Consider the following 15245-nt stretch of genomic DNA (forward strand, 5'->3'; position numbering starts at 1 on the left):
CACATCCATGCTCGAGGCAGGACTCGAACCTGCGACCATAGCGATCGCGCGGTTCCAGACTGTAGCTCCTAGAACCACTCAGCCTCTCAGCCGACTTTTAGTGTTAGTTCAACTTCTATTCAACAGAGGCAGCTACTGCGAAAATATTTTAACTTTCACTCACTAGATGGCAGAACAGTTCATACTAGTTGTTCTCATACAGTGAGGAAGTAGTCTTTTTCGTGCGTGACACAACTCCAAGCCACGGTAAAACGGCGCTTCCAAAGAAGAGGTTATTGCCATACATAACCAAAAAAGAAGATTCCGAGACTGATTTGTCCCTCTGATAAATATTCATCCTAATATGACATGGTAAATCAAAAATACTTTCTGTTTTAAACATTTAAAACACTGAGGCATAGGACTGAAAAATTATAAAATATTATTGGGTAATTATAACTATTATATACTCAATAAGTAAAATACATATTTGTGAATCATGAACACAATATTCTTCTTCCATTAATTACTGCATTATTACAAATAATTTTAATGTTATAAGGCTATTTGTATGTTATAAGTGTTAAAGTGCCTTTGGTCCTTATCATTCTGAATACTTTGTTTGGTTTAGGATGCTGACGAATGTAAAAGGTGTCCTGAAGTATCACCTGCTGAAGAGCCTGCAGGCAGAGCAAAGAGAAGAAATATTTGCAACTGCAAAAGGAAGAAATGTAAATGTCATAGAAATTGTGGCAGAGAGTACATATCTGATAAAACAGGACGAACTGGTGGTGATACAATTCATGCTCCTCGATGTAAATGTAAAAACAAGTGTTGTGAACAAGTTTTATGAATGTGTAGAGTATATATTTCATTGTTTTTGGGAGGGGGATACTGGTGATTTCAGTTGCCAAAATAATTACCTTCTGAGCAATATTAAGGTGAAACAAGTGCAAACGAGGTAACTATGATTAATGAAAATTTTAAATTAACTTTTTATCATGCATATTTTTATAAATAAGATATTATTACCTTGATTAATATACTTTAATTTTTTAATACCCAAATAAAAGGAAACACACAGTTTCACAGCAAATGGTTACTATTTTGTAGCAGGATAAGGTTAATGGCTGTAATATCTTGGTATACAGATAAGCATTTCTGAGTGCACTTCAGAACAATCGAGGATGTCTTAAGAACTTACAAAAACACTTCTCAGATGGACACTCCACTTCTTCAAAAGTAAGAAGAGGTGTTTAAAGATTATATCACTGTTGCTTCTCAGAAAAACCAAAATTTTGTTTTATTCACCTTAATTATCTAGTGTTTTTCCTTAAGTATCATATTCAAAAATAAATTCCCTAATTTTCTCTGACCTGGGCACATACCTTCAAAGATTGAATACATAAAGGGAAACTTCACCAGAAGCAGTTCAGACAGTTCACAACTTCATAAATAATGTACCTAAGTTTGTCAGTCATTACAGCCACTGACATAACCCTAATAAAGTGTACTTCGACCATGACACATCTATTTCTTCATTATACGAAGAACATTATTTGAAATATCTTGAAGAAATTTCTAATTCAAATAAAAATGCACAATTGACGAACTCTGAAGGTATGATCAGAAGATTAAAAATTGAAAGGGACCTACATCATGCTAAAGCATTTTCTAGACAACATATCATTGTATAGCTTTCCAAGTTAGCTAGAGAAAACCCTGAGGAACAACTTACAATAGCCTTTGAGCTATAACAAATGTTTCTAACACCGAGGCTGATATCTGGGCCTACAATCTATAAGAGGAAGTTTGCATTTATAATTCTGATATTCATCATTGTCGGTCTGAAAAGGGACATATGTTCGTGTGGACTGAAGATGAAGTAAACCTAGGATCTGATGCGATAAAATGTCTGATAAAATTCCTAGAAATAGAAGTCTCAACATACATTATTCACATTATTAGTGAAAACTGCAGAGGCCAAGAACAATCTGGGCAATTCTTGCATTGCAGAGGACATCAGTGTGTTCAGGAAAATTTAAAGCCATTGAACATTGGTTTCCATGAGTTGGACACACACAATTGCCCTGTGACCAAGATTTCGGTCGAATTGAGAAGCACATTAAGAACAGAAACCCCACTGTGTACACCCCTAATCACTGGATTACAGTACACCTGTGGATATTTTGATTATCAAATACTCTGGGAGAAACTCGAGAATCATACGGTAAACCAATATTGAATTCTATAAGATGAGCAATACTTGGAACAAGTGGTTGTGGAAAAACAATGTTAATGATTGATAATTATATTTTAGCTCCAAGATGGTTAAATTGGGACAAAAATAAACTTTTGTATCTTTATTTAAAAATTTTGGAACGATCAAATTATCAAGAATTCATAAAACAATGAAAAAACTGAGATAAAATTAATAAACAAATTGTTAGTTTCATGTCACGAAAATTCAGTTATTGTATTTGATGACTTAATTCTACAGATATCTATATATTGTGAGGAATTGTTTTACTAGAGGAAGACAAAAAGTATAGATTGCTTTTATTTAGCTCAATCATATTCAAAAATAGCAAAACACTTATTTAGAAACAATTTAAATTTTTTAAATATTTTTAGACAAGGTAAAACCAATTTAAAACATATTTACCATCAGTTTTTTGGTGAAGATTTAAAGTTTGGTAATTTTAGAGAATTGTGTTGTAAATGACGTTGGTTTCTTAACAGTAGATGTGTCTACAAAACAAAATTAAGTTAAGTTTAGAAAAATAAAATAAACATTTCTTTAAAGCAAAAACTTTAAACAAAAACATTACATATTAAAAATTAACTTTAATATTAACTTTAAATATAAAATAAAGTTTAATATAAATAAACAGATGAATATAACTATACATATAAATACACACATAAACAGTAAACATTAAACATAAATATAAACATAAACATAAACGTAATTAATGTTCTTTCATCATTAATAAATGTTTGCAGAGTATGATGAAAATTATATTTAACAAGCTAAACTAAATAGACAGAAATTAGAAGAAACAGAAGAACAATTTAAGCTTTGGAAATATCAATCAGGAACAGAAAATGAGAAATATAAAAAAAGATCAAACTATTGCTGGTGATATTGAAAAAGTCAAACAAGGTATTGAAGGTTTGCAGCATAATGTTTTAAAGCTTATTGAAGAAAATAGAAAAGTTATAAACCAAATAAATTCATATCATCATATAGAAGATTTTGAAGATTTATTGCCAAATAAAAATTAACAGATAGTTCTGATGATATTTCTGGAAAATATTATTATACATTAAGTGAAACAAAAATTAAAGATACATTTAATAAATACAAAAAACAAAAAGAAAAAATATATAAATGAAACTCAAAATTTAAATGTTAGTGAAAGACTGTTAAAGTATACATAAATCATAGTGAAGATAAAGTATACTGTTTAAGACCTGTTGGTATCTTCAAATATTTGGAATTTTTACCTGTACAATTAAATAGTGATAAATTAATATTTGGTAAAATAACATCCAAAGGTGATTAATGAAACTTTTAACTGAAAAACAAATTTCTATAGACAGTTTAAATGAAAAGTTCAATGGTGTAGATTTACCAAATTTTGCAGATATAATTAAATTCAGGAGCATTATATTATGATAAAAATCGAAATAAAATAAGGTCAAGTAGAGGTAATAAATATAGACATTTAATAACATCAATTGTTGATGATTCTTTTACAAACTTGAGAAGAGCAAAATATATGACACAGATACTAGTTCCCCAGAAAAACAAAAAATTAAGTGAAGGTTTGGATAAAAAATATACAGATAAAGCAATTGAATCTTTTTGGTTGAACATTGTTACACAATTAATTGATATGTTAGTTGTAATTGATGGTGATGAACTAGCTGGAAATAAAAATTAACATAATGAAAAAGTTAGAATTACATAAATGTTAAAATTAAATTTATCGATTTTATAATTGAAAATCCTAATGGAATTCCATATTTAGTTGGGGTTTTAAATAATCTCACAACATACATTTTGGAAAAGTGATAAATATGGAAAAGGATTAGTAATTTCTCTAATTAACAAATTACCATTTGAAATGCATCCTCCAGGTTATAAATTTTGTAGTCCAGGTACAAAATTAGAAGAAAGATTAGCTTATAGAAATAACAAAGATTTTGAAAAAATACATATAGCTGATAAAGAACTTCAGTTAGCTGAAAAACATTTTTCCATTGGTTAAAAATTGCAACAACAATGTATGGAAAAAGAAAATTTGGTGTAGGAATTACTGTTGATGAAAATGGTTGGGGATTAAAAAAATCTGTGTAGAATTTTAAAATATAAAAAAAATCTTAGTAAATATTTAATCTACATTAATTTTTAGCTATATAAATTTTTAGTGTATAAAAAATCTTTATTAATATTTAACTATATAACCATAACTATACAAATTAATAACTTTTCAATTGAAACTCTTTGCTACCTATTAGTAAAAATAAACGAAAGTCAATTAAATTAGAGTTAGTTAATGAACAAATAAATGCAATTGAACCATTTATACAGAACCACAAAATGAAATAAAATACTGTTGGAAATTTACTTATTGCTTTAGGAATTCCTGTTGTTAAAATAAATATTGAACATTTAACAAAAAAGAATGATTGTAAAGGATTAACACAACACAAATGTGAATTTTTAACATTATTATTAGTTGCATTACCATGTTTAGCAACAATTGGCTCAATACTTCTTCCATCTGCAGCAATTTCAAATGTAGTAGTAAACAGAAAGGAAAATAATAAAGAATTAGAAGAAAGAAAAAGAAATAACTTATAAAGGAATAATAAGTTGGTAACAAAATAAGGGAAACAAAAAATTTCGAAAAGTAATTGACAGGTATCCTAAACCACTATGTAATTTTGATGTAAAACACTTACTAAACTGTTAAAAATAAATCATTTTCGTTGTGTATATAAGATTGATGAATTAGTAAATGTGTCATTGTTTAAATTATAAAACCTTATGTTTTTTTGTATGTTTCATTGCAAGAGATAAATATTGTATAAAATTTCTATAATGTACTACATAATTATGCTTTTTATGTAAAGTAGTTATTAATTTAGTTTCATTTGTCTGTGGAACAAGTTTTGTTTCAGTAGCTAATGGTAAATCTTTATGTAAATCATGCAATTTTATTGGATATTCTAAATCTACTTCAAATATATAACCATTTCAAACTGTTTGAAATGTGATTTATTTTTGTACATTTTAAATTATTTCGTTCATTACATTGAAATCCACCACATGGTAAATATTGGTTCATAACATAACCATTGTTGCATCTAGATATTCTATGTCACTTGATAATTTTTTATTATTAAAACCCATTAAATATTTATACTTGATTTTATATATCTTTTACAACGTGTGAAATGCATCCTTTTTCACCATTAAAATGAAATCATAATCATATAATAATTAAAGTTTTTATTCAGTAATTTTTAAGATCCCAAGAAAAACGTGGTGCAGTAAAATACAAAGAATGATCTTATTACATGTTTGTACACATGTTTTTATAAAATTCAGTTGTGTTACAACCAATAAATTTATTGTAAAATTTTTCGTTTATTGGTAATTGTGTTTCTTCAAATTAATTCCAATAATCCATCTAATCATATGGATAAACACCTTTTCTAATTACCAAATCAAGTAATTCTGGAAAAAATACTTTTTCATATTTTAAAATGATTTTTATTTAAATTTGTGAACGATTTTCAAGTGCTCAGCAAATCCCACTTTTAAATTTTTTGTCTGTTTACCAAAACGATAGTATTTACTGAATAATGATATTGACACAATATACAAAATTTCGAATAATCATGTATTTCGTTTCCTTTATATGTAAGTGGTTTCAATTTCTGAATACATTTATCCAATTTGTACAACTTCTTGTTCTATACAGTGAATAAATTTTTTATTAGAATTTGGTAGTTTATTAACAACATGAACTTTATAATTTCCATTTATGTATTTTGTGTAGTAACAAAATCAACTTTGTTCATGTTTCTGATATTTCATTGTATACAGTTTTTCTGGATTTCGTTCACAATTATCCATATTTAAAAGTAAACTTTCAAAATAAGCATAAATTACAAATGGAACTTTTTGTGTAGATTCACAATTTTTAAAATATACACATTTTCCTACACTTAGCATTTCAACTTTTAATGGTGTTTTAGTTGAACAGTTTGGTGGTTCTTTAAATCATTGAGTACTTATAAACAGTATTTAACAATTGAAAAAAAATTTGTTTTTACTGAAGTTAAGAAATTACTGGAATCAGGTAAATCTATACTATTTTCAAAAATTATAGTTTCTAATCTGTTTTGAAATGCTTAGTCCTCTAAGTAATCTGTGATTGTATTTCTATCTCTTGGTTTCTAGTGTTTCCAATGTATTTGTATAAAATGGAAATGTTCGTTTTAATGTTTTTTTTATTATCACTTTCTCAATGTGTATAATTTCAAACATTCATTGTATGACTTTCAATTACATCAGGTATATAAATTTTAAAATATTTTTATAACTTTCACTCACTTCAGATGTTTAATTTTTAACAATTATATTTTTTATTTTCTCTTATGTTGGGTATATAATTTCTAAAAATATATGAATGATTTCTAACAATAATTAGACGATTTCTAATAAGTAATGTAATTAAATCAGCATTACATAAATTTGGAAATCCTTGTAAATTATTTATTTTCCAAATTCATGTAGTCTTGCAAGAGTAAATTGTTGTATTTTAGTAGAAATGAATGAGTCCATTTTGCCCCTATTTATTACAAAAAATTCATTAGGTTTTTCAAAACTATTTTTAACAATATGGTAATTATTCAATAGATGTATAAAGATTATTATTTAATAGATAATTATTCACAAAAAGAGTCATTTTATTATTTAGTTCATCAGTCAGTTTTTTTAACAATTCGTTGTTTAAAAGAATTAATTTACTATTTTGTTTAAGAATCAATTAGTTACATTTTATTTAACAATCAATTAGTTTTAATAATTTATTTAATTAATCATAATAGATTATTATTTTATAAATAATATATCATAAAGTGAAAGCATTCTTATTCTTAATACTGGGTGACAAAAATTCAGTATAAATTTGAAAACTTAATAAACCACGGAATAATGTAGATAGAGACATAAAAATTATCAGTAATGCTTGGAATGATATTGCATTTTATCGGGACCAAACAAAAACAAAGTTCACAAAATGTATGACAGACGGTGCTGGAGAGCAAAACATCAGTGACTGCATGTGACAGTTATGTATAAAAGGAGCTGTAATGAGAGAGAGAATCAGATGCGCCAGCAGTCACAGCATCTTGACATTACCTGAAAAGGTGCTTTTAGTGAAGCTGTAGTATCAGAATGGGGAATATGCTAGTTCAGTGTCACGGTCCTATCGCCATAGGAAGGGGATTCTACTGGGTAAACGTCCATCGACAAATGCAGATGAGGCCAGAATTATTTTGAATTTCGAAGCCACAGGTTGTTTAGATGATAGACCCCACAGTCGCTGACTGATCACAAGGCGTAATGCTGCTGAGACAATTCAGGAAGAAATGGAGAATGTAGCAGGTTCGTCTATGCACAGGGAAGTTAGCGCTTGTGCAGTCACACATCGCACCGTCATTCTATACACCACTGTTTGGTTGGCACTCAGGTGTACCATCCGATGCTATCCATACACAATCCATTGGCATCATGAACTGCTACCTGTGGATTTAGTGAAGCAGAGGACATTTGTGGTGTGGGCGTTTCAGAAGATGGCGGAAGATGACGATTGGTTGAGTAATGTGTTGTGGACTGACGAACCTCATTTCACGCTCTGAGGGTCTGTCAACGCCCACAATGGCAGAATTTGTACTACCAAAAATCCTAGAAATATTGTGGAAACTTCGTTGCACAACTAGAAAGTCAAAGTATGGGTTGGATTTACCACACCTACCGTTATAGGGCCTTTTATTCTTCTGCTATTGTGATGGGTGAGAGGTACAGGGATATGTTGCAGAATCGCATCATCCCTATCCTGGCTGATTAACACCTGCTGGAACATACAACGTTTATGCAGGCTAAAACTCCATCCCATATTGCTAGACACATGAAACATCTCTTGCATGCATCATCTGGCGATGATTGTGTGCTCAGCTGCCACTTTTGTCATACTTGGCCTTTCAGGTCCCCAGACCTCATTCTATGCGATTAATGGCTTTGGGGCTACCTGAAGTCGCAAGTGTATCGTGATTGACCGACATCTGTAGGGATGCTGCAAGACAACATCTGTTGCCAATGCCCGCCATAATTCTGGACATGCTTTACAGTGTTGTTCACGCCATTATTCGTCGACTACAGCTATTGATAAGCTAATTACTGCTATTCTGATCAGATGAAGTGAAGTCTGTTGGACGTTTTTTGAACTTTTGAATTTCTTTGGTTATAATAAAACCCCACGTCATTCCAAGCATGTGTGTTAATTTGTACCTCACTATCTACATTATTCCATGATTTATTCTTTTTTCGAATTTATACTGACATTTTAATCACCCGGTATATTCTAAAGTACACTTCTTACATTTATTTTTAGGCCTATCCCTCTGTGAAGGATTTATATAGAAACAATATAAATCTTTAATCTCTTCACAACTCTTACCTTTCTTTGTAGATGTAGATGTTTCTTCATATACAATTTCTTCCATGTTAATAATATTTTTGAATGATCTTCACTTGTATTGCAAAATATTATTTTAAGGAACATTTACGACGAAAACCGTTTTCCACATACACATGGAATTCGATTTTTATTGTAATTTTTACATGATATTTATTTATACATAATCTAAATATAGTTCTATAACCATCTTTTGTACATTTCTGTAAAGTTAAAATATGAATTGATTTCTCTGTCTTACAATATTTACAAAATTTAGATATCATACAAGACTCTTGCAGGACCTGCACCATTTGCAAATTTAAAAAATTATTAGATTTGTGAGAAAGCAAACTTTTATAAATCTTGCAATTTAAATAATTAGTAAACCAGAAGCATCAAAAAAATCAAAAATAATTAGTTTTTAACTGTTTCTGGTACTCTATTTTTAATAACTATTCTACATTGTGGACAATTTTATTTTTATCTTTAAACATTTATCAATACATTTTTTATGAAAAATGGTTATGCTGCTTGTTTTGACAATTTGATTCTTATTTTCATTACTTAAAGAAATATGACAATCTGTATCTGTTTCAGATTGCTTAATTAATTCATTAGTTTCTTTCAGTTTAGTTTGCACTTCGTTTAGGTTCTACATTTATTAGAAATAATCTTTATTAGATTTATAAAAAGGATAATTTTCAATGAATCATTTAGCAGAAAGTTTAATTTTTTAAAAATATGTCGAATACAAACTACAAATTTATTTTTTAAGACTAAAAAAAAATTTCAATATAAATGGAAACTACTTTAATCAAGAACCTCAACAATGTAAGTATTTCCAAAGAAATTAATAAAGTATAGGAGCTAGACACAAGTGTTTTATATAATATTAAGAATTGTGAATATTTAAATACTAGATATGGAGAAAACTGTCTAGAACTTAATAATGATTTTAAAGTTATTTTACCACTTAAATTTTTTAAATTGATTAACAATTTTGATTTTGAAGTAATTAAGAAAGGACAAATGAAACTGAAATATAAAGGATTGAAGAAAACTAAAAATAGAATTAATGAATTTCATGATATAGAGTTCACAAAGTAAAATTTTTAAGATAATGTACTTTTGTTTTAACTAATTCATTTTATTATCTTACAATTATGTTGAAAAAAATTTTATAATTTACTTTTGTTAACTAACACATTTTAATTATTTACTTATGTACACAATGCGATTTTTTAAAAAATCTACTTTGCTAACTGATACATTTCATTAATTTAACTATGTTCACAGTGTAAAATTTTTAAAAATGACTTCCTTTTTTAACTAATATATGTTATTGTGATAAAAATGTGTTGTAAATTAAGTAAATTAAGTTAGAAATCAGTTATTGTAGATAGTTTAATTATTGTAAAAATATATATTTAGTTAATGGTATAAAATCAGTTAATTTAATTACATGTTCTGAATTTTTTTAAATCATTTAAGTTATTTATAACATACAGTATTTATTTTAATATTGAGATAGTGAGCTAGAACTGGTAAAATTATTCTAATCGCCCCCCCCCCCCCACAAACACACACACACACCAGATATTTTGAAGAGTTACTCCTAGACTATGAGTGCAACAAATGAATAAAGTGATGAAAATGACACAGAGGTGATAAATATTGGCGATATTGTTTGAAATATTCTAGTGACTATGATTGTAAGGTATGATGTACATGGACATTCACATTTTTGCAAATTTTGTTTCATTTGGTATTAGTCAGGCCAAAGCCCAATGTTACGTCATACAGGTATAAAATATTCTTTTAATAATAATGTTTACAATATAACTTTGCACACATTAAAAATAAACTACCTTTGTCAGATATCCTCAAAAGTTGAAATACAAATGACAGATTTATACAAAATTTCAAAATGCTCTCCTGAAAAATTTATATTTTGTGGCTTTGAATTATATAATTCTCATTCCTTGAATCAGAAGACTGTTAAAAATAGATGGATAACTCTCATTTTTACTCCAGTAAAAAAAAACGATTTACAATTTACATTTTGTTGATTTTTATTATTTAGTTTTAGAATGGTTCGATTTATGGACGCTTTTATTCCTTCTACCCTCATATCAAACCCTGTTCTCATAACTTACAAACAAAACCAGCATTTAGTAACAGCTTTCAGTTTTATTGCTGTTATTTGTATTGTTATGCAATAAACCTTCGTTTTCACCACAATTTGAAATTATATAAATCTTAACTCGAAAGACTCTTGTAAGGTGAAAACCTCATATCTTGCCTGACACAGGCACATTTTCTGGATTAATTTGAAATAATTTGTTGACTGTATTTGTAGTGTATTGATTCACAGAAACACAATTATCTGTAGTACAATTTTATCAGTCAATTGTATTACAGGTGGACTGCAAATACTTAAACTTACAAATATAGATTTGTAAAGCACTGGCTCATGAAGGAGACTTTTATTTACTAATTTACAAGCAAAACTGAGCACTTCTATGCTTCTAATGCTTTTTCTGTGATGGGATAAAAACATTGAATAGTTTTGAGAAAATTAAACAACTTCTGATTTCATTTTATTTTGCATTTATAATCATCCTCTCACAATTTTTAAAAACAAATGTTTTGAATAGATTTTCACCGTAATGAGTACTGAGATTATTGTTAGCAAATGAATGGAATGACAAGTGGATGGTGTTGTCTTTCTCAACAAGAGCTAAAGCATAGTCAGCAGTGTAGGGCTTTTCTCTTTCAGCTTATTGTATTGCAACAGCATTATCATTGGCCATTATTGTTTTAGGAGGAATAGTATCGTCATTGTAACTAACTCATTTGTGGCAGGACTATTGATGTTCAAACCAGTATGTGATTCGGTATATGTCTTTATTTCTGTAAGAATAGTATAAAATAACCACAAATACCGTAAACTCTTTCTTTGTTACATTATTAATAGGCATAAAGTTATGGACTATGTATGACAGAAACTTGTAGGTTACAGATATATTCTGTCAGCCGTATTACACCTTCGGTCACAATATCTGTTTCTTCTAATTACTGTTCAGTGCATATGAGAGTGGCAGCTACAGTTTCAAGGACTGTATAAACATAATGTGCGCTATATCTGCTTTCTTTGTTATTCAGTCCTGAATGTCACATGAGAAATCCCACGAAGCTTTGCTCCTATGTGCTTCGTCAAATCGATGTTGGCAACAATAATTATATTTTCAGAAACTATGTAATTCGGTATGTACTAATGTAAATTCTGGGTTGTTGGATTGATTTCCGAAAATAAAAGTAGATAGAACTCCTAGTTCGCAGATGCATGCAGGTAAAACATTTACCTTATTTCCCGTGAATGGAAAATAGCGCACCAGATGTATGACTGATTTTGTTTACCCCACTAAATCAATTTTGATATCACTATCGGCATGTCTTTGGCCTACCATTCATACGGGAACCATGTTATTTTACAGACAGATATTGGTTGAGTACAGAGAGCAGAAATGAGAAATTTTGGAACTGAGCACTAGAGTCCAGTCAAAGCAATCAGAATTTTTAGGAACGACGCTGTGTGGCCCATTAATGTAAGTTAAATGTGGAATTAATGTAGATGACTGGGAACATGGGGAAAAGAGAGGAGGGATATTAACTTGTAACACAGAGGAAAAGGCAGTAATAAGGGGTTATTAAGAAAGTAGTGATTCAAATGGTTAACAACCGCATGTGAACGCTACAAAAAATGCAAGTAATTGTTCTATACGACATTTCATTGGGAATTTCATGTGGTATAAGTTAAGAGGACAAAAAGTAGTTACCAGTAGAGAAATCATTGTTGTTGTTGTTGTGTTCAGTCCTGAGACTTGTTTGATGCAGCTCTCCATGCAACTCGATCCTGTGCAAGTTGCTTCATCTCCCAGTACTTACTGCAACCTACATCCTTCTGAATCTGCTTAGTATATCCATCTCTTGGTCTGCCTCTACAATTTTTACCCTCCACGCTGCCCTCCAATGCTAAATTTGTGATCCCTTCATGCCTCAAACATGTCCTACCAAGCGGTCCCTTGTTCTTGTCAAGTTGTGCCACAAACTCCTCTTCTCCCCAATTCTATTCAGTACCTCCTCATTAGTTATGTGATCTACCCATCTAATCTTCAGTATTCTTCTGTAGCACCACATTTCGAAAGCTTCTATTCTTTTCTTGCACAAACTATTTATTGTCCATGTTTCACTTCCATACATGGCTACAATCCATACAAATACTTTCAGAAATGACTTCCTGACACTTAAATCTGTACTCGATTTTAGCAAATTTCTCTTCTTCAGAAACGCTTCCCTTTCCATTGCCAGTCTACATTTTATCCTTTCTACTTCGACCATCATCAGTTATTTTGCTACCCAAATAGCAACACGCCTTTACTACTTTAAGTGTCTCATATCCTAATCTAATTCCGTCAGCATCACCCGACTTAAATCAACTACATTCCATTATCCTCGTTTTGCTTTTGTTGATGTTCATCTTATACCCTCCTTTCAAGACACTGTCCATTCCGTTCAACTGCTCTTCCAAGTCGTTTGCTGTCTCTGACAGAATTACAATATCATCGGCGAACCTAAATGTTTTTATTCTTCGCCTTGGATTTTTATACCTACTCCGAATTTTTCTTTTGGTTCCTTCACTGCTTTCTCAATATACAGATTGAATAACATCAGGGATAGGCTACAAACCTGTCTCACTCCTTTCCCAACCACTACTTCCCTTTCATGTCCCTCGATTCTTGTAACTGCCATCTGGTTTCTGTACAAATTGTAAATAGCCTTTCGCTCCCTGTATTTTACCCCTGACACCTTCAGAATTTGAAAGAGAGTATTCCAATCAACATTGTCAAAAGCTTTCTCTAAGTCTACAAATGCTAGAAACGTAGGTTTGCATTTCCTTAATCTAGCTTCTAAGATGAGTCGGAGGGTCAGTATTGCCTCACGTGTTCCATCATTTCTACGGAATCCAAACTGATCTTACCTGAGGTCGGCTTCTACCAGTTTTACCATTCGTCTGTAAAGAATTCGCATTAGTATTTTGCAGCTGTGATTTAGTAAACTGATACTTCAGCAATTTTAACATCCGTCTACACCTGCTTTCTTTGGGATTGGATTATTATATTCTTCTTGAAGGCTGAGGGTATTTCGCCTTTCTCATACATCTTGCTCACCAGATGGAAGAGTTTTCTCAGAACTGGCTCTCCCAAGGCTGTCAGTAGTTCTAATGGAATGTTGCCTACTCCCGGGGCCTTGTTTCTACTCAGGTCTTTCAGTGCTCTGTCAAACTCTTCACGCAGTATCGTATCTCCCATTTCATCTTCATCTACATCCTCTTCCATTTCAATAATATTGTCCTCAAGTACATCGCCCTTGTATAGTTCCTCCTTCCACCTTTCTACTTTGCCCTTCTTTGCTTAGAACTGGGTTTCCATCTGAACTCTTAATATTCATACGAGTGGTCTTCTTTTCTCCAAAGGCCTCTTTAATTTTCCTGTAGGCGGTATCTATCTTACCCCTAGTAAGATAAGCCACGACATCCTTACATTTGTCCTCTAGCCATCCCTGCTTAGCCATTTTGCACTTCCTGTCGATCTCGTTTTTGAGACGTTGGTATTCCTTTTTGCCTGCTTCATTTACTGCGTTTTTATATTTTCTCCTTTCCTCAACTAAATTCAATATTTCTGCTGTTACCCTAGGATTTCTACTAGCCCTCGTCTTATAATCTACTTGATCCTCTGCTGCCGTCACTACTTCACCCCTCACAGCTACCCATTCTTCTTCTACTGTATTTCTTTCCCCAATAACTGTCAGTTGTTCCCTTATGGTCTCCCTGAAACTCTGTACAACCTCCATTACAAAAACCATTTGATACTGCATAATTCAGCCCCTGGTCTTGATAACCGCCTGGATTCGGTTAGGAATTAAGTCCACAATACTGTGCAGCTACGTCGTATCTACGGTAAGCTATTCGCTGAAGATTTCTTAACGTGATTTCATCAAATTGTTGGGCTGCTGATGGCGACGTTTTATCTGCTGTTCCGCTAGGTCCCACAGATTTCCTGTGAGATGCAAGTCACGTGATTTTGCTTATCAGTCGAGACGTAATGCTTCGAGCAGTGTTCAGGAAAACAGTTACATACTCTTCAAGTCCGATGAACTTTGCTGTTGTCGTCTTTACGTGCATGTGTGCGCAGCTGCCTCTTGCGAAGTTACTAACTCCAGTTGTTCATTGCATGCAGTTCCTGTCGCGATTTTCTCTCGCTAACAGTTTTGGGATGGACCTTCAATCAGCGCCTGCAATGAAGCATGTCGGGTTTGTAAGCGTTTTTGATTCACAGTCCATGATACGCATCTCCGGCGCTCTCACTCAGCATCTACATTTGCATCTAGACAAATACTCGGAATATCACTGCTGCGTGTCTGCCAGAGGATTCATCTAGCCAC

The 15245-nt window shown here is 31.2% G+C and overlaps 1 protein-coding gene across 1 annotated transcript in view; it reads right to left on the reverse strand.

Annotated features, from left to right (window-relative positions):
* LOC126332842 (esterase E4-like) overlaps positions 1-15245 on the reverse strand; it is a 98957-nt gene that overhangs the window by 27411 nt on the left and 56301 nt on the right. The window lies entirely within an intron of this gene.

This window comes from Schistocerca gregaria, chromosome 2 (assembly GCF_023897955.1).
Source record: "Schistocerca gregaria isolate iqSchGreg1 chromosome 2, iqSchGreg1.2, whole genome shotgun sequence".
NCBI classification, from domain to species: Eukaryota; Metazoa; Arthropoda; class Insecta; order Orthoptera; family Acrididae; genus Schistocerca; species Schistocerca gregaria.